The 24,789-nt window shown below is 40.0% G+C and overlaps 1 protein-coding gene across 1 annotated transcript in view; it reads right to left on the bottom strand.

The window, feature by feature from the left end:
• Nucleotides 1-24,789, bottom strand: part of CALCRL (calcitonin receptor like receptor) — a 65,035-nt gene that overhangs the window by 39,235 nt on the left and 1,011 nt on the right. The window lies entirely within an intron of this gene.

Below are 24,789 nucleotides of genomic sequence, written 5' to 3'. Positions count from 1 at the left end.
ACTGTGGCACAGCAGCAGCTCAGAGCAGGATGGGGAGGGAGCAGGTGGCCAGGAAAGGGAACTGCTTTTGCCAGGATAAACAAAGTGCTGGTGCAGCCAATGCATCAGAACCGGTGTCCAGCTTTGGGTTCACCTTTGGTCAATGACTTGACCAGAACTGAGGGACAAAATGTAGCAATAAACTCTTCATGGAAATGTCAGAAGCACTATAGTCTTCTAATTTTGTGTTGTACTTTGTTGCACTTCTTTCTTTTACTTAAAAAGTACTTCAAACAACAGCAACCAAACAAAAACCCAAAATGCAGGACAGAGAACTAAAATATCCCCAAGGCAGCTTTCACTGGCAATGATTTTATTTTGGCTAAGGATGAAATTTCAGATGTACAGTTCATGCCAAATATTTAAATTTTCTCTCATTAGATATTTCTGATGCATTTACTAGTCCAAAAAACTTCAGGTAAATTTAAGGCAACTTTAGAAAAATTCAGTTTGGTGTACTTATTTAAAACTAAATAAACCACCAGTTACTTCAAAGCCTTTACCAGGTCAAGCTAAGTCACCACAGTTCAGAACATTTCCTCTTAAATTTAAAATTTCACATGCCAGAAGTCAAAAGTGCAAGCTCTGGAATATTTCACCCTTTGAATATTAGACAATACATGTTATACTGTGCTAAATTATCAAAACTTCTAATCCACCCTGTAGAAAAGCCAAGAACAAGCAGCAGCCAAAACCAAACTTTGGAGTTCTAGTGGTGTGCAGCTTGCCTCCTTTGCTTTAATTAGATACAGATATTCCCCACATTTCCTATGTCTTTGCATCACTAAAATGGCAATTTAACAGCAAATGGTTTAAGCTGGGCTCACACAGGCTGTAAAGGAGGCTGTGAGACTCAAGAAAGTTAAACCAGAGGTAGTAAATCTGAGCAGTATGGAAGGAAATTACCTTCTGTATCCTTTTCTATGCCTGCAAATTGGTATATGCACCTGCTGAAGTCCACACAGAGGGCAAAGGCTTGGAAATTACCTCTAAGGGCAGAAATGATGGATGCATATCCCCAAAGAGCAGGCTAAGAACACAACAACAACAACAAAGCTTTTCTCTTTACATTTAGAACCAGAGCCTTCTTTTTTATCATATATACAGGGAGATATTGCTCTTTCTCCTCACAGACTAACTGCAGAAAATCACGCTAAGGCAGCCATAAAGTAGGCAGTGATAGGAGGTTTTCCGATCCTCTGCCCACATTTCCTTCTGAGATATTGCTAAAGCAAATGGTATTTTGGATTAACATTATTTTCTGTCAATCTGAGTTAACGTTAGCTTTGCCAAACCGAGGAAAGTATTACCCATGGTTATTTCTAAGTATTCTAAATGGGAATTACCTTCAGCTCCATCCACACCCACAGGAATATCAACTTAAGGAAAACTCTAACATGGGCAAAGCATCTGGGATAAAGAAACACTTTGCTAGAGATGTTGTCAGTTTAAAAGTCAATTACAGTATCAGGGCAATTAACTAACCAGCTTAACAAAATTAGATCCATAAAACAGATGCAAACTGCTACCCTGTGGCTGCAGTAACCCCTCTCGGTATTTGCCCAATGCATTCCTCATTCTGATCTGGACACAGAGGACAAAAAAATAACTGGCACCAGTAGAAATAAACTTGAGAGTCTCAGTTTGTTTTGCTACATGCAATCCCCCAAAGGGCACTTATGACTGTTTGGACAGGCAATGCCATTTTCAACCACCTGGAACATATTTGAGTATTGATCTTTATGAACTATCATTGTCAATGTGCACTTTTAGAAGAGTAATTTCTTTTTTGCCTGACCTCAGTCTTTTAGTCTAAGTAGAAATCTTTAGCACTAAGTATAAATCTTTAGCACTAACTGAAACAATAAATTTCTATATCTTTTCTGAGATACCACTTAGGCAAAATTTCTTCCACCTGAAATTGCATATAATCCTTACCCGAAAATAGGAAGCTAAGCCTTTTCTAATTTTCAAATTTCTGCAGCAATTGCATCTTGAAGCCTTAATTCACATTTTGAAATAACAGAGAGCAGCCATGCTGAAAACTGGAGAGGCACAAGTCTATATACTTCAGCTGATACCCTGTGCCATTTCCATGCTGTGAACAGAGAAGGCATTCTGTGCTACTGAAACCATCCTGCTTGCAGAGCTCCTGCTGCAGTGAAAAGTTTGAACTAGCAGCGGCTGGGGGAGCTGAAAATGTTTCTGGCGCAGCCTGACAGCCAAAGAAACACATCTGGGGGTCAGCAGGGCCCTCCCTGCCATGCCTGGAGCCGGGGCAGGGCCACATCCCTCACTTGTGCAGGCTCTGTGTGCCTGGCTCTCCTCAGGCACATCCCGCCTGCATCCCACACCACCGCAGAAATCCCCACGCTCCCTGCCAGGCAGAGCTCCACAGACAGTGCCAGCTGCAATCTGTAGGAAGCAGTGTGAATGTTTCCATGAATTCAGTTGAAGATCATATGCTCGGGGTGTGGCCGTGGGAAAGACCAGTGTATCTTGCACACGGTCCCTGAAGTGCAATTAGTGTTCCTTTAATTGCAAACAGACTTTTCCATATCCTTTCGCAGCATTCCGCCCTCTCTTACCTGAATGACAACCAAAATAAAATGCTGTGGATGTTAAAAATGGCACATAAATCAGACACAAAAATCTCTGCCTTGATAAACTGGAGTCTTACTTGTACAAGAATATCAAATGTAATAAAACATTACAAGTTTATAATAGTTTCTCATAAAACATTACTATTACAGGCACTATAGCTACAGCAGAGGAATGTGCATCAAGCACAGTTATTCTGGTCATGAATTGCATACAAATTTTATTTGCACATAAATATTTACATTTAAGGACATTTTCTCCCCTCCAGATGTAATAATAACAATAATATAAAAGGCAGGAAATGTAATGGAAAAATCTCGGTTTTGAGCTTGTCAAAATTGCAAGCAAATGAAAATTTTCCCTGCAAGCATGGAAAATATTATATGGCTTTTAATAGGTGCCCATATTTTCTGCATAATCACATCCTGCATTTATTTTCCTTGAGAAAAATAAACCTCACAGAAGCCTCAGACTGATTTCACACTCCAGAAAAAAAATCCTTGGCAGAAACAAAGTGCATGGAATTTGATGGGAAGCTTTTATAAGGATGTCTACCCAAATTAAGTTAAAAAAGAATCATTTGAGTCTGTACTTGAATAGAGCAGATCCTGCCATTCTTAAGTCAGTGTCTCAGATATCAGTGCAGAACTCTCAGGCATTAATTTGGCTTTGATGCACAGCTGGGACATCAAACTTTCAGACATTACTTCCTTCAGACTGAGGTACCAAAATCACTGAGAAATGCACTTGGCATACATTTTTAATTTTTTTCCTGTATTCTTTACCATAATAAGACATCTCAAAGGCTCATCCATTTAATGCACCTGCCGAAGCTCCAGACTTGCACCCCTGAAGTGCGACCCTCTCGAAGCCGTATTTGTGCCTCCTGTCCCACAGAGCATGTGAAAATTCAAATTCATCTTGCTGAGAAATTCTGCTCACAGCTGCTTGCTTGGCAGAGATCTGGCTGGGGAGGGAAGGGACAGAGGGAGGGAGGGAGGGAGGAGGCAGAGACAATTTTCCAAGCAATGGGGAAAAACAGTTCAGAACTTTCATCATCAATGGCCTTGACACTGCTGGAGCCAACGGAAACAACATCGCCCGAGCGAGGGAACCATTCACAAATAAAACATCTCCTGCGTTTATTTCTATCATGGCAGCTTATGCCAAGCTTCCTTTGGTGAAATCCAGATTTCTCCTGCATTGGCTTCCTCCTGCTGTTGATAGAGCAGGATATTTGCTGAAACGGGCAGGTGATGAACGAGATATTCTGAATTAATCAGCATTTATGCTGGAGAGAGAATGGTGTTCTCTTCTGAAGCTCTAAGAACAACTGGCTGTGTTTTTCCAAAGGAGATTACAGACACAAGATTTCTGTACTGAATTCTATGTGTATGGAAGTCTTGCTGGCAGGTGAATTCCATAACAGGTACATCTCTTACTGACCCTGTCAGTGATTTTATGGAAGCAAAAATGCCTGGCAATTGATACAGGCCTACACCACCAGAAGAACATTTCATATTAATGTTAACAAGGTTAACATTTCATGAGGTAACTTCTCATTGCCATAATTCCTCCAGGATTCCAAAAGAAATACAAATTTGCAGGAATAAAGCCTGGTTGGTTTCCTCCCCAGCCAGTAAACACATTTCCCTTTCTCAAGAGAGAATTAGAAAACAAGTACTACACAAGTCTATTTGGTTAACACTCAGTGATGAGCGTAGGGTACAGAAATCACAAAATCATTTTTATTCTTGCTGTTCCCTTGCGATATCCCAAGCCTTTACTGACTCTGCAGTGCCAAACACTCCCTGAATATCACTCCAAAACTAGTGGCATTTTACTGATGGCACTAGTTATTCCAGATATCATATAAATGTTTTATAGAGCAGGAAGAAAAGTACTTTTAGCTTTGTCTAAGCCAAGAATGGATTAGATAAAAACCCTGATCAAGAAGGACCCTGAAAACTTTATGCGTATTTGGGTTTTCTACTCTAAAAGACATAATTTCCCAAATATTAATTAAGATGCTGAGATATCAGAAAGCACCATTTGCAACCACCAGAATGAGTAAAATCCACACTCACTGCCACCAGACAACTTCTATCTTTGTAATCATTGCTGATCCTCAGGCTGCTTCATTACTTCACAAAGCTTTGCAGAGCAGAAGGAGATTTTTGATGAGTGTTTTTAAGGAACAGAAAAATTTAAATCTGGAGTGGCCGTCACCCAGAGATCTGAACTCTGAACCCCACTTGGCTGGTGATCTCTGAGGGTCAGGCATTACGTGAAATATGAGATCTGTTGGGAATCAGACTACCAAACTGATGGGAAGTTCAGGCTAATCCAAACGTGGCAGCCAAGTCAGCCACTGAAAATAATGCTATCAATGCACAATCATTACTCTGGGAAGAAAATGGTCTCAGTTCTGGCAAGAAAATCATAAAAAATAGCCCTTCAATGCTGTTTCTCCTGTAAGGTCAAAGAGAAGCACCAAAAAAGAATATAAAGGAAAGACAAGAACAAGAGAATTAAAAAAACCTGATCCTAAATCAAAGAGCTGGGAGTCAGTTGATATATTCAGTAAGGGCTCTGTGAAAGAATTCTTAAGGCATGTGTGGCACTTACAGACATATCTGTTGTGGGTGGCATTTTAACCAGCTTCATGTCTGATAGACAGTCTGTGGAATATAAACAAATTTCAGCTTCTAATTCTGACATAATTTTCATTCCCTGTAGGAGTGAATACCAGTGTGAAGTACAGTGTGTTTAGGATCAGTCCACTTGGATTTACAGTTTTTGAGAAGAACTGACAGTTTTGAAGGCCATAAGCAATAAAACTTTTAATGTGCTGGAAGAAAAAAAAAGGACAAAAAGAAAGGAATTTAAGCGATTTGCCCACCAGCACTTTGCACATTGTGTCACAGCTGAGGTTTAAATATCCATTCAGCAATTAGCAATGGATTTATCATTCATTTCTGTTGGGATTGTCATCAGAAGGACTGCAAATAGAGAGTAAATTACTTGGGTTAAGAGAAAACCTAGAGTAATGAAAAGTCAGGAAAATATAAACCAATATTTCTGCTAATAAATTACCAGTCATTTATCATCTACACCAGTTTTTCACCTGGAGCTGTGAAGTACTGCCTCTGAGAACCAAATCGATACAGCTTCCCATCATGTTCCACCTGCAATTCCAACTCCCAGCTGGAAGCTGGGGATTACCTGCTTGGTGTAATGAAACTCCAGTGCCACCTCCCAGTGAGTAACAGTCCCCTGCAATAGACAGGACTTGATAAAGGTGGCTGGAATGTCTGATTCTGGTCATTGTTTATCAGCCACATCTGATTGTCTTGATTCCTTCATTGCTCCCACAAAACCTAAGAGGAATTGGAAATCTCTTTAAACATAACCACAAAGCAATCACAGCCCTGAAGCAGGCCATCCTGACAGGGGACAAGAATGTTAAGGAAGGACTGGAAGCATGAGAAAATTGCTTTTCATAGAATGTATTCCTAGAGAAAACTGTGAAAAACACTACAATGCAAAATAGAATACAACTCACCTTAAAATAGCATGTGTAATGTTAGTGCTATTTATCCATTTTACACCACAGCACATTCAAAATCCAGCACCTGATAATTACCATTACTGAGGATCAATTTAAAAATCTGCAGACATCAGAGTCAAGCCTTCTCTTAGATTTCGAAACACTCAAACTAAAAGTGACTTTGAACAACTCTACATCCGTTTAGTTGGGGGAATTCATACACAGTGTTCAAAGTACACCAAGGAATTCTCAAATCCCTGCACTCCAACCAAAACAAAGGAACTGAATGGGTGTCAACTTCAGAAGCTAACTTGAGCTTTTTAAGTCCCAGCACCACCAACTATTTTGCTCTCCAAAAAATACCCCAGAGACACCCACAGCACATGCTGCTGCAGTGGAAATGGACCTGCCCAGCTAATCAGGATCATCTTTTTATTTTTAATTGACCTTTTACAATAGCAAAGGGTGATCAACACATGCAAATATTGCAGAGAGCACAAAACTATTAGAAATAAACCTCTGTCTCTCATTTTGCTTGCTCAAATCTGCAGGTGGGGTGTTTGAGACCAAAAGATTCTCTACTACAGCCTCCATTTGCACCATGGTTGCACTCAGTCGTGGCTGCACACATTTGCCAGTGCTGCTCCTCCCCAGTGTGGGTCAGGAGACAGATCAACACCAAAGGTTAAATTCCCTGCCTGTCACAGAGCTCCCTGTGCCCTCTGAGATGCCCTGGGGGTGTCAGAGACACTTGCCAAACCTGGCCCTGATGGATCTGCTGTATCCTGATGGACTGAGCCAGGCCTGGTGGGTTTCCCAGGAAGCAGCAGGTGCCAGAGTGCGGGATCATCCCATCCCACCCAAACATGCAACACTACAAACCCTTCCCCTACAAACAGCTGAGCTGAAGGAACAGGAATAATAATCATCATTTTTAAAAAAAGAGCCCCTCCTAACCAAACCCATTAAAAAAAAAATCAAAAATAAAATTTGATAAGGAATTTAAAAAAACACACTGCATGTTTGCATTCTGTTTGGTTTCACTGAAGTCACTGAATCATTACATGCCCAGAGCAGAACCAAACAAGTCAGAACCAAAGTTCCTGAGGAAAGGGGGTCACACACACTGGGCCCTCTCCAAGGGCTGCAAATAAAGGGCACCTTGCTAAGCACAACTCTTAGAGAAACCCCAGCAAGAGCCAGGAGAGCAGGAGGAAAATTTTTGGTGAGCTCCCAGCACAGAGCTGACAGCTCGCCTCAGCAGGGCTGGAAGGATCTGGAACACAACTGGAGCAGTTTTGCAGTGACTGCAGGGCCCCTGCCCCAGGACAGATGAGCGCTGGGGCTGCCCTTGCTCTGTCCTGTTTACACAGCTCCTTTCTGCAGGAAACAGCTCCTCCCAGGCTGGAGGGACCAAAGAGTCAAGTGATCTTGAGAGGAGGTGGAGGAAAGGGTGGTATTCCTTCCCATCAAAGATCATTTTTTACTTAAATATCATTCCCTGTTGAGCTTAGACTCTTGTTTCTGAGGCTGTAATTGACACTGATGGGCTTTGCCAAGCAGCCCTAAAAACAGCAGCTCTGAAGGTATAACCTTACAAAAGAAGTACAGGAGCCCCTTTCCCTGCTTCCCAAGGGAGCTCAAAGAAATGTATCTTTGTAGAGACAATATTTGGCAAAGAGATTGATATACTCAAGGGGAAATGCTATTCTGCACTGAAATAAGACCAGGCTGTAAATCCAAATAGTCCCTTGAAAAATTAGTAAGTGCTCTCAAGTGTTTCACCACATCTGGAAGAGCTGAAAAACTCAAACAGAACATGTACTAAAAATAAATAAATAGATAAATAAATAAAGTGGATCCACATTGCTCTGTGAGGTCTAAGTTTCGCTCAAGGTCTCTTCCATGGTGAGTATTCAGCTGGAAGTTAAGGGCCCAAGAGATTTTTGTGAAAGCAGAAAGGGATATCCTGAGTCACAGGCACCAGCCCAGCAATGCAGCTTCCAACAGCCAGGACTGTGTGGATTGTGTCAGGAGCTTCCCTCATTACTGCCCTGGGTGCCCATGGAGTCTTCTTATAATTCCACTTTTGCTATCAAAACTGTTCTATTTATGGAAGATTACTACACTTTAAGTAATAGGTTCCTACTCTACAAAAATCAAACGATGACTTTTAATTACTTCTTATTTCTCAATATACTCAGGTAGTGAGCTTTGAAAGGTACACTGTGTAATTCTAATATACTTAGTGGGAAAAACAATTTTCACAATTTGCACAATTTAGGCTGTGGAAAGTCTATTTCTAACTTCACTCTCATTTGTATTTGACCTCTGACTAGTGTAACTTGAAATTTTCTTTATGACAGTCTGTTCTAGGCTTCGAGGCAAAAAAAAAAAATTCTAAACTCAAAACAAAACAAGACAAAAACCTCACCCAGTTTGTATTAAACTCAGACCTCTGCATGTCCTGCTGTTTTCTACCATGAAATAGCTGAGTGAATTTCTCTCAGCAACATCCCCTGTCCTGCAGGACTGTGACAGAGTGGAGATGATCACCGTGGGACTGCACTGGTTTCCTGGCAGAGGTGGTTATGACGTACTTGCTGCTCCATCCTAAGGTCTGTCAGCATTCCTTGTCCCAGCTGGATCTGCACCCCAGAGGGACAGCTGAGGAATTACTGCAGTGTCTGAGCTGTGGGTTTCAGAATCAGCTGCATTTATGTCCAAGGGATGAAATGCTTCAGTAACTTCTGCGTTATTGCACGTTAATTCCTATTCGTACTGAAGCTCATAAAAGTAAGAAAGCAGAACTGCCTAAATTATAAAACTCTAAAATTTCTGATGGCAAATCTTTACACTCTTAAGACAAATTTATGTCCTATGCAACAGTCAAAGAGCTACAAACTGTTTAAAACCTTGAAAATCTCTAAGTTCTCTCATTTTTTGTTACACATGGCAGTTAATTTGAATTAAGGTTTTTTAATTTAGCTACAGAGACAGACTTGTTGAGACAACTACAAATGTGAGTCTTCATACTTTTATCATTCTCCCTGGGCTATTCTCACAGCTTGATGGCACACTGGGAACTGACTGCTCCATGCCATTTCTGCAGAGTTACTCCCCTGAAGTGCATCCTGGCTTGTCAGGTCTCCCTGCCCAGAAGAAACCTGGGTGTGATCCTGGCTCTTCCCTGATAAGCTTCTTCATTGCAGAAACTGTGATTTTATTTCATTTATTCTTTCCATACTTCATTGACCTTTGCACTATCATCAGGCAAAACACAGTCACTGAAGTGTGACTAACTTATTGAGGGCATCAAAATTATTAAAATGCACAATGCTTGATGCTGACATTATTAATCCAATTTCTTGTAGATGAAGGAAGTAGCAAAATTTGAGTAGGTGGAGTGTATTGATCCTGCCCTCGATAACCCAGATGTTCAAAGTGTCTTCATGCACAGTTCCTCACCATTCCTGAAGAAGTGAAGCTGCACTCTTAGCCAATGCTTAGGGGGCAAATCAGAATTTTGTCACTCTGACAAAATTTTGTCACTTGGACAAAATCTGACTCTCTTTGAGCCTTAAGTTTGGTAAAGTAAAAAACTAAGTTAGGGAGTTGTTGCTGATCAAAGCTCCAAACAAAACACAAGCATGCCTTCCTTTCTGTGCTAATTCTAGGAGGAGAAGGAAGTCAACACAATTAATGGCTGATAATTATAAAAATACTGTGTTACTTTATATAGTGCAGCATATCGCTTTCATAAACACTGAAGATGTTACATTCAACTCCTTTCAGTTAAGTCTGGATAATATTATATACTATCTTGTTAGCTAAATGTGTAGTTAGATTAAAGATATGTGAGTCTCAGAGTACTACATAGTTCCCAAGACCATTAGGGAGAAATTATTTTTTCTGTAAACAAGTAATTGAAAAATAAATTCAGTTTCTTAATGTGCCATATACATTTTTTTTTTTCCATTTCAGGAAGCACCATGAACAGGGTATATACAGAAATCAAAAGGAGGATACAAAAGCTCACTGGTCTATATGTGATTCAAGATGGGAAATCCTATGTCCTGAGAAAAAAGGTTCCAATTAAATTACACCTGTGAAACAACACTAAGTATTCTAAAATAAATGAAAAGCATGAATTGCATTACAATATAAAAATATAATATCCTGACCCTTGAAATATTCGGATCCCTGAAAACAACATGTCACTGCTAACAAATCAAAAACATCTGTTTTTACAACATTAATTGGTCTTAAGAGTAATTTGTTGTGGAGAAAAATTCTGAAAAACTTAAGAATAAAAAAAATCTTCAGGATGGGACAGAAGGTAACAGTGAGGAAAAGATTTCAATCCCAGTATCTAGAAACAAACTGGCACATTATCTTCAGCTCATTGGAAACCTGGTACATTTGTCAGTTTTACAACATTCTCCAGCTGCAGCTGCAAGGTACAAATATGCACAGGACATGGTATGAATGTAGAGCATGATCATACACTGACCCCTTGGAACCATTCAAGCCTGAACATTTCTGGCCCTCATGTTATAAAAGTTGCCTAATAATCACTTAAAATTTGTAAAAGCTAAACTACTTTCTCAATTGCAATAGTCAAGAGCCAACTCACAAATTAGGAGCAAAGGAAAACAAAATCAAGTTCATCAGCAAATACAACCACCTTTGACTTGAGACCAGATTATTAGTAGCAAGTCCTCTCTGACCTGACTTATTTTGGAGACACGTGGTTTCCATGTGTTGCTTCTACTGTTGCAGATCTGCAGATTGGGACATAAAAACTCTGTACAAATTTATAGTAGGAGGAGTGAGATGGTGCTGAGGCTGGTGCCCAAAGACTGGGAATGGATGAACAAATTCAGCTCCTCAAATAGGAAGCTGCTCTCAAATAAATATCTGGATAAACCAAGTAGCCTTCTGTATATTTAATGTTATCCAAGCCCCATCATATTATGAACAGAGTGCACAGAGGCACAATAATTTATCTAGTAAGAGCAATTTGAAACTAAGCTTATGAATGTTTGCTGAATTAAGGATAATAAGAAGAGGCTAGTACAGGTCTCAGTGCAAAAACACTTATCAGTTTACCAAGAGCTGGATTTTCTCCCTCAGAAGTGAATATATGAGTATATTATGCTGTTAACATTTCGTCATGAGCCACTGCAACAGCATGTAGGAGCTAGAAAACTACATTTTTTCCCCAGGAAAACACCTGTAAGTAAATAATGATGAATTCTAAAAGAGCACCGTACACCATTCTGCAGCCACAAGTTATGCTGACCAATGCTTTCCCCCCCCTCCCATTCATCACATAGATAAAGGTTTCCTCCTAAAAGGCTAATTAATTTAAATTTATCAGATTATCAAACTTTATTTAAGGGTAATATGGATGCTAATAAATAAATACAATTTAAACCACACATATCTTACTAGTTTACCTATTACAGACCCCAGGAACCATAAATAGGAGTCACTACTGGAAAACATCTATTTGTCCACACAGGTAATGTGTGGCAAATGTGTTTTTCTTTGAGTGATTATGTTTACTGATTTCCATCAGTGAAAAATGACAAACATTTCCAGTGAGCTCAATCCCACTTCCCTGAGAAGAAAACAAAAACAAGGAGCAGCACCAGCTGCTTGGCAGGGCTGTGCTGGAATGATAACATGGTCTCAGGGCGCTCTTGCTCAGGCCATGGAATTAATTACTGGTGAGTAATTAACTCAGCCACAGCACTGACAGTTGCTTCACCTTGCCCAGCAAACAGCCTGCATTGCTCGTGGTGCTCTCTGCCTCCACACAGAGATTCCCAGAATTAGCTCTGCATGCACTGCACATCTTGAGCAACATTAGAACTGAGGAGGGGACCCTGTCAGACTATGAAATATGTACATCTAGAAAGGATTTGTGGACAAGGAAAATCTGATTTACCACTAGCATAAAGCTCTGTACTATATCTACCTGAAACTAAGCAATAAACCCAATTTTATCTAATAATATCCACCCATTAATTCGAGTGAATCTTCATTAGCGATCCAGTTCTAATTAGAAAATTAGTATGAACCATTCTATAGTTCATTCTGCAAAACTTTCATCACCCTCCAATTTAACAGACTCTTGTTCATAAGATTACACTTGTTTATAAGAGAATGGAAAATGATAAATCTGAATTTAAAAAAACCCAACAAAAACATTAACAAGGGAAGGGGACAAAGAAACAAGCTAAAATTACACAAAAGTCCTTTTAGACAAAGTGACAAAGGAAGAATAGCAACCAAAAAAAAAAAATTCAACCCAAAAGCCAAAAAAGAAAACCAATGAAACCACACACCCAACAAAGCCACACCACATCAAAGAAACTCAACCACAAGCTCCGCTGTAACTGTGTGATTGTGTAGATTTCTACACTTCCTTGGAAAATGTTCCAGATTTGTTGGAAATCTGGACAGGGCTCTCATGAGAACAGGCTTTCTGATGATATTTTAGATACTCCCAGGTTATGAGCCTGCCAGAAGAAACGCAAGAGCAGCCTTTTTCCATAGTAGTTTTGTACTTGGATTCCAACTGCGGCAAAAGAGGAGGAACTGCAGAGATGTGTAAACTTAGACAGGGATCGGTCACAAAACTTTCCACTTTCCTGACCAGGGCACAATATGGTACAGTCTGGATTTTAGGGAAGATGCAAGAGAAGTCTGATTTAATTCAACTCACTCCAGACTTTTCCAGTTTTGAAAAAAAGCTTTAATTGGTGCTACTTAAAACAAATGCCTGACAGGAGTCACAAGTCACAGCGCTATTCAGTTTGTTACCAAATGGTTTTCCAATGAAGATCAAGGATTCCCGTGCTGAGCACTGTGCTGTGAGCTGAACAGGAAGGATCCCTGCAGCTTACAGATATGGCTGGTAAATAAAACAGGATGCCGCAAAGGTTACCTTCCTCACACAAAACAAGGAAAATATCGAAGCAGTTGGAAGACTGAGAAAAGGGATCTTCCATCAGCAACAACAATAACATGCTCACTACATTTTGGAGATGGGGGGGAAAAAGCAATGTAACAACTGATTTTCTGTTACTCCTCAATGCTGGCAACAATACTAGAGGCAGTTTAATTTCTGAAAACAATGACATAACCACAACTTCCACACGTGTATCTTGCACTTCTTTGCAAGAGATGCAGCTTAGAAAGAGGTGTTGTGAAAACCATGCTTTCATGCAGTCAAGACAAAATAAGCTAAAAAGGCTTCTGGGAAAGGAGATTCCTAGCTCAAACACCTTTTGTGTTATTGACATAAGTTTGCCTTTATGCTTTGTTTTATTACAACATATACACTCTGTTTTTATGGGGAGAGAACAGTAAGTTCCTCCAGAGGGGTGCAGAAAAGTGGAAATCCTTTATCTAGACATTTGTGAAAACAGACAGCTTTGGAAATGCAGCTTTGGAAAGCCCACGACTCTTGGAGCATAGGGAAAGGAATGAAGACACATTTGGTTATTACACAGAGATTCTGGCAGATGAAGAGTCAATACATCTGAGGAACACAAAGCAGAATGAAAATAATTACTTCCATCTCTTGGGGCATTTACCTTTTCAGCTGGGAATAAAGGTCTAGATAATCTAAATTCCCAGGAGCAGCACTGGTTTGTCTTTGAAAGTTCAGGTTCTGCAAAGTGGGGCAGGAAGGGCAGCTGAATCTCTTCAAACAGAGAAGTTGCTAGATAAATTGGTGCCCTTCCTGTTAAGCCAAAAGGGCCCCAAACACACAGAATCCATATGACCCATGACATCATCAAACACTGGAAGCTGTTAACCAAATGCCCAGTGTCAGGAAACAACCATCTGTCTGTGACAAACTTGAGGTCTTCCCTCTCTCTGGGACTGTAACTAATTTATTTTCTATCAAAGTTTGCTTACAATCTTTCTCTCTCTTCTCTCATCAAAAGAAGGCTTTTCAGCAGTCACTTGCAGGTTTCCCCTCTGGAAACCCAAAAGAAATTGGTTTTAACCTGCTTTGTGGTTACCTTACTGGAATGATATTTACCAAAAAAACTAGTGCTCTTTGAACTGGTCACTCTCTAGGAAAACTGATGTAAAAAATCATCACCTGTAATCCTTTTGTCATGCTCAATGCTCTGAGTATTTAAATGTTTGCTTAAAAAAGTTACCAGTGGATTCTGGAAATCCACATGTATTGTAGATTTGGAGCTTGGAACTTTTAAAGTTCAATAAAACTGCTTGCCTTCATCCACATAAGATCATGTGGTGTTTTAGGAGGAACATCTTAACTACTGTTCTGCAGTTAATTGAGACAGAAATACTGTTGATTGGCATTAATTAGTTTCTTTAGTTTCTTTATTTTTACACTAAGCAGTTCACATGGCCCTTCCTATACCAAGTGATACATATTTTTTTTTTTTAAATAGATACAAGTAACATTAGTAAATAACTACTGAGCATCCTCTGTATCTCACCTTTCAATAGTAGGAGTGCTGTGCACCCAATGTACAAGAAATTTTCAGCATCACATACTTACTCTTCAATATTTTCTAGTTTTTCCCTCTGCATTTTAAACTGCTTTTAAAGGGTTTGCAAACCTTTGTGTGGCATTCACATGCTCTGAACACGACACCTTCGCCCAGGGCTTTTTCTCCTGAGAAGCTGAAACACAGCGAGAGGTCTCAGAGAAAAAGGAAAACAATTCTTATCTCATTTGCTTCTCCTGTGTTTTGCTCATGCCGAATGTGTTTGGAAATTGTTTACCCAAAGGTGATTGCCTGATTGGACTCTGGTGTGAGTTGTTTTGGCTCATTGGCCAATTGGGGCCAAGTTGTGTTGGGACTCTGGAAAGAGTCACCAGTTTTCAATTATTATCTTTTTAGCATTCAGTAAGTATCTTTTCTGTATTCTATAGTATAATATAGTATAGTATAGTATAGAATAGTATAGTATTCTTTAATATAATATAGTATAATAAAGTAATAAATTAGCCTTCTGAGAACATCGAATCAGATGCATCATTCCCCCCCCCCCCATCAGGGTTGCCTGCATTTACAATACCTTTGGCCTTGCTTTGTGCTCTGGGCATCATCCACACAGTCTCACTAAGATGTGGACTTTGTCAGCGTGCTCCTTGTAACCTGAAGGGTTTTCTAGGATTGAAGACTCAAAAGGAGTCAGAGAGCTGAGGAAAAATGACTGGTCCATAACGAGCCCTTTGTCAAAGTGGACAAAAGCTGTACAGCTTAGAAGAGCTTTCAAGGAGCAGCATTAATGCCAGTGTCCCCCGCTGTCACCTCGTGTCCGTGGACGTGTCCCCTGCTCCCCTGCAGGAAGGTGCCGGCTCGCGTGCAAAGGGATCCTCGGCTGCCAGACTTCCCCTCTCGGCCCTGCTAACCCCAGCCCTGACCTGCAGTACCCTCAGTTTTCCATTCCTCAGCCTCTCTTACGCAAATATAGCCCAGGATTCCAAATTGGGCTGTGTTTATTCCAGGAACACAAAGACAACCGTTTTCACAGCTAACAAAGTGGCACGTCTTGATAAAAAAATTGAGCCTTTTCATACAATGCCGAAAACAAATGCAGTTTTCATCAGCATCCCAAATCCCTGTGGACTGGTTTCTAGTCTATTTTACTAATTTCTGGATGTCTACGCCAAATTCATGTCTTCCCAAGTTTGTCTGAATTCCCTCTTGCTTGATCTCCTTATTTCACATTAGCTGGAAACCTTCTCCAATGTTTCCAACTGTGCCCATGAGCAGGTGTCTTTCAGGCAGAAAGTTAATTCAACTGCCCACAGAAACAGCCCACAATTGTTGCTTCAACCAGGTGTTATTTTTCATCTTTACCTTTTAAATAAAACTGAAATGATTTGGATTCCAAGCGCTGCAAACCACGGAAAATATCCTAGATGTCAAAAAGCACCGCTGCAAATAAGCCGTTTTCTTTTCAAAATTCAAAAGCAACACATTTTTCTTTTAAATGGTCTACCTAAGTTTTCCAGTACAACAGCCCCATCACAAGATTTTGTGATTTCATTTTGCTAAGTACCTTAAGGCTAATTTGCAGTTTGACGGTGAAAAACTTCCTTTTGTCTTTACTTTTTCAATGATGATAGTTACCCCATACTTTAAAAATCCATACATTTATCATAAATATGGAAAAGCAGCTTTCCACAGAGCTGTTAGAAAAAAACTTCATTTCATCAAATTGACCTTTGCTAGAAAATGAGCAGTTCATAGCCTTACAACACCAATTAGTAACAGGGTGCTGACAAATAAAACAAGCTGGTAAATATGAATCTTGTGCATAACAAGATTGCACAAGAAAATATACTGCAATGACCCTGTCTGAACATCCTGTAATGGCCCATTGTTCCTCTCTATTACTGTCATTCAGCAGATTTTTTAATAGCGGATGCGTGGCAGCGCAGGAACCAAGGCAACGTGGGACTGCACGTGCACGAATCCTGCCCATCCTGGAGGTGAGCAGACAGCCCTGGCACTCCTGAGCTGCTCTCTGCATGTGGAGATCCGCACAACCACCCCACACCTCTGCAGAACTCAAATGAGACAAATAACAATATTCAGCTGTAAGTGCCTGAGTGGTTTGTGAACTGAGGAGAGAGCAGAATCCTTTTACCTGTCAAGGGTAAATTACAGGAACAACAGGAATTAATAGTGGAAAAATCATAAATTCTGAGAGATTGTGGAGTCTTTTAGACAATACATGGTGGAAGAAACAGGAGGTGTCCTGTTCCATAGATGAATAGGAAAGGTGGTAATAAAGATCTTCCAAGTGTGACAGCTGGGTGTCTCACCTGCTCTCTGTGTGGGGAAAGATGAGCTAACTGAGCACTGCAGTTACTGACACCTGAACTAGACCACGGACTGAAACCCAGCATCTGGTTTTGCTGTCTAACTAAAACACTGAATAGACAACTGATTTCATAACCATTCTGTGAATTCATGTCACAGACAAGCAGTGGTTTCTCACCGGTTACAGGAATCTTGCTGTTTATCAAATTCTGACTGGCCACAGGACATCTGATTGAGCCTTGTCCCTGCAGTGAGAGTTATGCTAAAGGCAACATCATTCCATTTACTGATTTCTTCAGTTCACTTTCCTAAGGGAACAACATTTTAGGGTTCAGACTTTTTTTTTCCCTTTGTGCATTTGTTATTCCTTCCATCACTTTGTCTTCCTTGCTACCAGGCTTCATTGTTTTACTGTTAATTAGCACTCAAGGAAGGAGGAGTTGGACAATGTCCTGCTTAAAATCTGTAAATGTTTAGAAATATAAAAGCTCAGAATTCTATGAAACACAAGGGATAAAGAAATGGTAAAAATAAAACAAAACAAAACAAAACTCTGGCTTAACAATTTCCACATTCCTGTATGGTGTAAAGCTATTTTTGAACACTTTGGTTTGGCACACGTGAATTCCCTGAGGAAGCTGAGTTATCACCCATAACTCTGTCATGCCAGTTTGTCCTCATTGGACAATATAAACTTCTCTTGCCTTGCCTAAGCTGACTTAGAAAGGGTTTTGGTCCCTAAAATCTGCTTTGAACCAGGGTTCTTTTGGTGCTGTGCACCCTGGAGGTGGCAGCAGCCCCTGCCATGCTCCGGTGCCCCAGTGCCCCCACAAAGACAGCACAAGTATTCTGCCAGCCTTCCAACAAACCCTGAATTACTGCCATGTCCTTCACTGGGCTGTAATGTGACTCTAGGAAAAGCTTAGCATGTCAGCAGACTATTTTATATCCCTGCAGCCCTAAATAAAAAGTGTCCAGTTAAACTACATTGTCTGAATTCTCCCCCTGGACTGCATGCACAGTTTTCAGAAGAGCGATCTTCTGTAAAGAAAGATTTCTACTTGTGCAAGCTCTGCTGAAATAACTGAGGGAGAAAAGGGAGAAGAAAACCCAGGCCCAGCAGCTATGCCAGTGGATCATGCTGAAAGGTTAAAAACATCTGAGTGATTTTCCTAGGTGCTCTCTAAATGCTGATAGAACACATCGAGCACACCGGGTTGGGGGAACAAAAGGCTCTGAAAGGACCATGCTGTGACTTCCATCATCAACCCAATAATGACACTTTAAAGAATTGAAGATGGACCAAGATCACCTCCTTTAGTCAGAAATTAAGAATTTCCAGAATGAGAAACTAAAAATACATTCAAATGAATACAACTGTACTCCAGACAGAACTGTTTGAGCTTCCAATTGTAACCACTACTCCTGTTTTAGATAAAGCCTACACTGTGATAGCAAATAAATATGAAACAAAAATCTGTTTTCACTTGTGTGTAATCCGTGGCAATGTTAATTGGACCTAAGACATAACACACAGAAAATTACATCTGATACAATCTTTCACACCTTCCTTAGGGAAAAACGATGGAAGGTGACATCCTTGGGCTCTCTAGGACAAGGACAAGACTACAACAGCAGAGTTTAACTTGATGGGAATTCTTACTCTTATTTGCATATTGCTTTCTAAAGTTCTTCTTTTCTAGGACTATAATTTCCCATTTGTTTTCAGCAGAAAGGCTTTCATTTCCTGACACACACACACACAATTAACAGATTGAAACCATTTTTTTAAATCCCTCTTTACCCACTTCTTCTAAAACTGGAGAGGAAAAAGAAACAAAAATCCACCAAAAAACCAAACCAAAACAAAGGAAAAACACAAACCCTCCCCGGCAAGCCCCACACTGGGCTGGCACGAACATAACCACAAGAAAGGCAGCAGCTCAGCTCAGTGTTGAAGTGCCTCCTTAGCATGTGCTTTTTTCCCAGCTGCTGCCAGCCACACACAAACCCTGCGCAGCCCCAGTGGCCCTCCGTGCATTTTAATGCAATAAACAACACATTTAATAAAGAATGAAGAATGTGCAGCGGTAGCCACGCAGAGAGGGCTTGAACAGCGCTCAGGAAAGAGCCTTAATTTGGCTTTCCTGAGCTCGCTGGAGGTAACTTTTTGCCCAGAACACAGTGAGTCAATGCTGAAGAGGTTCCCCACGGCGATGTTACGGTACGAGGATGATGGCTCTGAAGTTCAACAGGGTCATTTATGGAAAGGGCTCCCACCCCCACCTTCCCCTTCCAAGAAACTGGACGTGTGAAGACAGACATTTCTCTGAGAGGAAGGATAAGGCAGAGGTTAATTTCATCTGCATGAGGCAGCATAGGATAAGCTGTTGGAAATACTGTCAAGCCACGTTCTTAATGCCTGGCAAAGTGACTCACTCAGAGTCATCACAGGAAAGGAAGTTGAATAGAATCAAAAACGGAACAGGATGGGGGCTTAAACAGGAGAAAGAAGTGAGAGAAAGGAAACTGGATTGTTTAAAGTAGGCTGAGGTTACAAATTCTGGAATGAGATTATTTTTAAAATACATATATAAAAGACAGATCTGTAAAAATATATGTGCCTATATAAAAATACATGAATGTATGCATGTATTGGTAAAAAAAGTTTCTTTCCACTTAAAGAGAGACCTGTATTTGTGGATTGCCTTCCAAAGATGCCTGCTGAGGTACTTGTTTAAGGTGGAATTAGCATGGTCTGGGAAATAAACAACAATCCCCTTTAGAAACCCACACATTTTTAAGGATCATATTCCTGTTCCACACAATATCAAACTCTCAGAATATGGAGCTCCAATCTCATGTAAAAATCCACCACAATACGACATCACTACATCATTCTCTAAAGAAACACTAAGAAATAAAGTAGTCTTTTTTTTTTTTCCCCACACAAAAAAATTCAACATTGGCTTTTACTTGAAACTCTGTGACACAGGGCAAAGTTTCTCTTCTCCAAACTTTTTTACTGTGGAAGTTTGGATGATCAGCCACCTCACATATCAATTTCTGGTAAGTAAAACACAAACAGTGTGCAGACTGTCTCACAATGTAAGTCACTTGCAGAAGCACCTCCTTGACTTCATCACAGCTGAAAACACATCACTAATGCAAGAGAATGTTCACCAACACAAAGAGCAATTTCGGTCCCCAAAGAAGATGATAAAAACATTTTTTTAATATCATCAAGGCAATACTGAACTGAGTCACAGCTCTTTATGTTTCAGCCACGTCACCTGTGGGTACAAGTTCTGTCTGTCCTTTTTCATGTTCAAGGGGACACACAGAAAGATGAATAGACACATTAAATCATATAACTCAAAAAACCAAATTTCACACTTAAAAAGGCATGCCTGGTCAAAAAATTGTTCTGGAAAAACATACTAGAATAAATATTTCTAAATTCTTAAAAATATTATCTCTGTTTGTGTAATATTTCTTATTTAATCCCCAGAGTGACACCTGCTGGATTTCACTAACTGAAACTAAAGGGCAGATATTGCCATTATACAGAATATCTCAGGATAATAGTTGCAAAAGCATGCCATTTTAGCAATAAAAGGCTGCAGAGTAGAATACTTTCCCTCCATTTAGGGTACTAAATAAACACATGGATGCAACCACAGAAAAAGGAAGTAGAGTGTCTAAAAGTCTTACTCATTTCTGAAAAGTAAGTCTTTTAACTTCTATCTAGGAAGGATTCTAGGACATAACATTTGGTGACAAATTACATTAACTGATGAAAATATTAACATGGAAAAAATCCTTTTAAATACTAAAACAAATGATTTTAGGTATAACAAAAACATTCTCAGTACATCCTTTGTTTTACTTTAATGAAACTCTAAAACTCTACCAGAATTGCCAGTACATAAAATTTATGAAAATTAATTGACAAGATTTTACCAGTGTAATGGGCGTGGAAAAAAGAAAGGAGAAAATCAAAATGGTAATTCAAAGAGTGATGCTTTGTGCCCATACACACATTCAAGACAGTGCAGTTTTCAAGCTGATAATATCAAAGAATAGGTGGAAAAGATGATGAAGTTTTTAGGAACCCAAGATATTCAGCCTAAACATTCAGTAAACAGTGTATGAGTTAGGTGTAGGTGCTTTGAACATAGTAATCAAAAGAAAAAAAATTACTAATTTCTTTGGTTGGCTCTCTGTTCATGGTATTACAGGGGAAGTCAGACTGGTATGGGCTTCATTAAACAAATTCATCACTAACTTTTGGGGGGATATTTATCCAAATGTAGCCTGTATGTCCCAGATATAAAACCAAAAATGCAACATTGTTTTATTTTCTAAAATCCAGTCAGAATGGTCAGCTACAACTTAAAAATGGCCAAAACTGCCAGAAGCGGCTTGAGTGTCACTTAGGATATACTAAAATGCAACAGCCTCAGACAAACATGCAAATTTACCACAAGAGTCTGATTTCTTTTCTTGAAGGAAGAACATGGCTTTTCTCAAGGAAAGTCTTTTTCGATGCATTAGAACGAGTTAAGTGCATTTCAAATGCATGTTCCCAAAGAAAAGCAACTCGAAATAGATGACTTTAGGACAGCATATACTGCAGAAATGATTGAAAGTGTTTGAACAGAGCTAGGGCAGAAAAAGGATGACTTTGCTGGGAAAATGTAAACAGTATAAACAAACTTGGGAGACTGAAGCATGAGAGACAACTGTTAAAACTTTAAAAATGTGAAAGTTTAGCCTTTCAGCTCTGCCCAGATTCTAAAATAGAACAAAAAGTGTAGCTAAAGACAAATGGTCTCATGGAACCCAATTTCATAAGATCTTCTATTTTACCACACTGGCTGTGGAATTCTCCAATAAGGTAACAGGTAAGAAAAAGGCTGTTTTCTGCTGCTCTTTGTACAAGTTTCTTACACTGAAAACATCAGAACTGCCAACGTGAATACAAAAAGTAAAAACAACAGGTTGTGTCCACATACAGAAAGCTTTCTCTGCTTTGTTTCAAACATTAGATGTATGCAAGTCAGAATATTAGCATGTGTGATTCCCCATTTTCCAAACAAAGGATAAGGTCTAGAGTTAATTTCCTTTGAAAGTTTCTTTGTAAACTTAAATTCTCTCTTTAGTTGCTACATTGGCAATAATGGAAATCAGCATGAAATGGACCTGCGTGCATTGTATGCAGAAATAATATACCAAATATGTTATTATATGTCTAATACACATAAACACATATAAAACCACACTTATTTTACTGCTAAAAGTTATTTGTTAGCCAGCTCACATCTGTTTTGATGGTAGCAGTGTTCATTCCTTCCTCGACACAGCAGTACCGAGGATATAGTTAATTCCAGAGCTCTGACAATTTGCTACACCAAACACTAAAAATACTTCCCAGGGACAGAGCAGTTCCACGAGCAAGTGAAGGCTGTTTTCAATAAGTTTTCAACAAGCTTGGCTGAGGAAGCCGCTGCACATGGACACAGTGACAGAGCTTTGCAGAGCAGAGGTGGCAGGGGCACCGAGGTGAGGTAAATGCTGTGTGTGTGTGTGTGCACAGGGGTGGCAGCTGGGCAGCAGCACTGAAGGGATTTTGGTACCAAGTCAAGAACATCGTAAACACGTTGGCAACAGATGGGAACAGCTTCTAAAGGAGAAATCCTGCTTTTCCTAACTGTTTTCCTAACTGTGGACTTGGACTTTCCTCAATGGCTTTAATAGATAGGTTATGCCCAGCATTTACTACAGCAGTGACTAGATACACTTCTTTTAAATGTCACTGAATACATGTTATTATTGAAAACATACCAGTATAAAACATATCATTTCTTCCAAATGACCACAAACCCATTTCAATTTCATGACTGCATGGCTTCATGGACTTCTATGGGTCCAATCTTACCCAGCTCCTGCACAAGCCAGGAATGCTACTGGAGAAAGATGATTGCCTCAAATGCACAGAATACAGCAGCAAGTTAGAAATTATACAGGTGTCAAAGGAAATCTTTTAGTGTGCTTTCTCCCCTCAGTACTTAATTCCATCCTGGTCTATAATCTGAACAGCAATTCCGAGATAGCCCATGGAACAAACCTGTATAAGTACCTTTACTGACCCAGGTAAGACATTGGTCACCCAGTGAGACACAGGCAGATCTGTTTTTCAAATGATCACAGGCATCATCTGTTTTTCAGATCATATTTTTCAACAGAAGTACTCAAAAATTACACAAAGTACCAAAAAAACCCGCTGCCAACAGACAGCAGAACGTGCGTGCCTGGATGGATGACCATCTATGTATAATTCCTTCAAAAGAAAAATACCCACATTTAGGAATGTCTTGCCCTTTGACAGTCAGTGGAAAAGTTCCCACTGGCTCTCAGTGGGCCAGGATTTCAACAGCAGTGCTCTAGCAAGAAAAGCCTGTTCAAAGGGACAAGTGCTCCATCTCTTAACACGGAGAAAGACCCCAACTGATCAGAAACTCAGGGTGCAGTAACATTGGAAGTTGAAAGGACACACATAATGCAATTCTTGGATCTGAAATCTATCTTAGATATCCAGGTACTTCATTTTGTCCAGTGAAAAGTTCAGTCACAGTGTTTTATATCAATGCTCTGCCTGTCTCTGCTTTAACCTGCAAACAATGTAGATTCTGCCACCCAGCCTGCAAACACGCACGTGTCTGTCACATCCTCTGTAGGCACACACACCTCAACCTACACCAGTTGCTTGTAAAGAACAACAAATAAGAATCTAAATCATTTAGCTGGTGTACTTCTAAACACAGTTGTTCCCACTGCACTGATCATTAAAACAACATAAGCACCTTTTATGTGAAGCGCCATCTCCATTGACTTAGTCACCAAGTGCCTTTTGCCAAAACTTTTGATTTGATTTCCAAAGTTGGATAAAGACTTTGGGATTGCTCCTATATGCAGTGAAATAATGAGAGTTCAAGCAAACTAGAGAAGAAAACATCATGCGAATGCAGATTATTATTCTTAATTAAAAATTTCAGACAGTACCACAGCATGTGTACTTTAAAACACATCTGTTTTCAGATGTGGTCTTATATTGATCGAAACCTAGAGTGCCTCCCTCGAATGCAGTGAGCAAGAGGAGCTCAGATTCAGAGCACATCTCTGAACAGGTTTCAGCTGTTAGAAGCATTATCAGTGCAAGGGAAGACAAGATCCCCAGCAGGCACAGCAAGACTGGGAAAACTGCATTGGCACACTTGTAAGAGCAGCAAAGTCCATCCCCAAGGTACCTGGCATAAGTTCATTAAGGCAAAGAGAAAAAAAAACCTCAGTTATTTTTATAATTATTTCATTCTTTTCCCTTATAAATTGCACGGATAACTGAAGGACTCGTTGTAGATGAAATCCACGTGTGAATTATAGCCTAACAAGATTTATTTTCCTGGTTCTATGGCTCCACTGCTTACACACACGAGTGAATGACTAGAATTGGCAATCCCAGCACTGCAACCGCGTTTGTAAAAGCAGAGGGTATCACATCTGTTTCGGAAAGCTTGAGGAGCGGCGAGGCTTTAAACTGCCTATCAAGTGAAGGCACGGAATCACACACTTGTCACCGTTCAGTGGTTTCTCGAGGAAAGGAAAAGTGGGCAATCAGCTGTCAATAAATCAGCTCGGTGCTCGCGGTTAAAAACCTCAAACAGCAACACGCCGGCACGCGTACAGGCTTCAGAGCAGCCC

The sequence above is a fragment of the Melospiza melodia genome, chromosome 8 (genome assembly GCF_035770615.1).
Source record: "Melospiza melodia melodia isolate bMelMel2 chromosome 8, bMelMel2.pri, whole genome shotgun sequence".
NCBI lineage: Eukaryota > Metazoa > Chordata > Aves > Passeriformes > Passerellidae > Melospiza > Melospiza melodia.
Note: the sequence above shows the minus strand (reverse complement) of the source record. Positions and strands in the feature narration are given on the sequence as shown.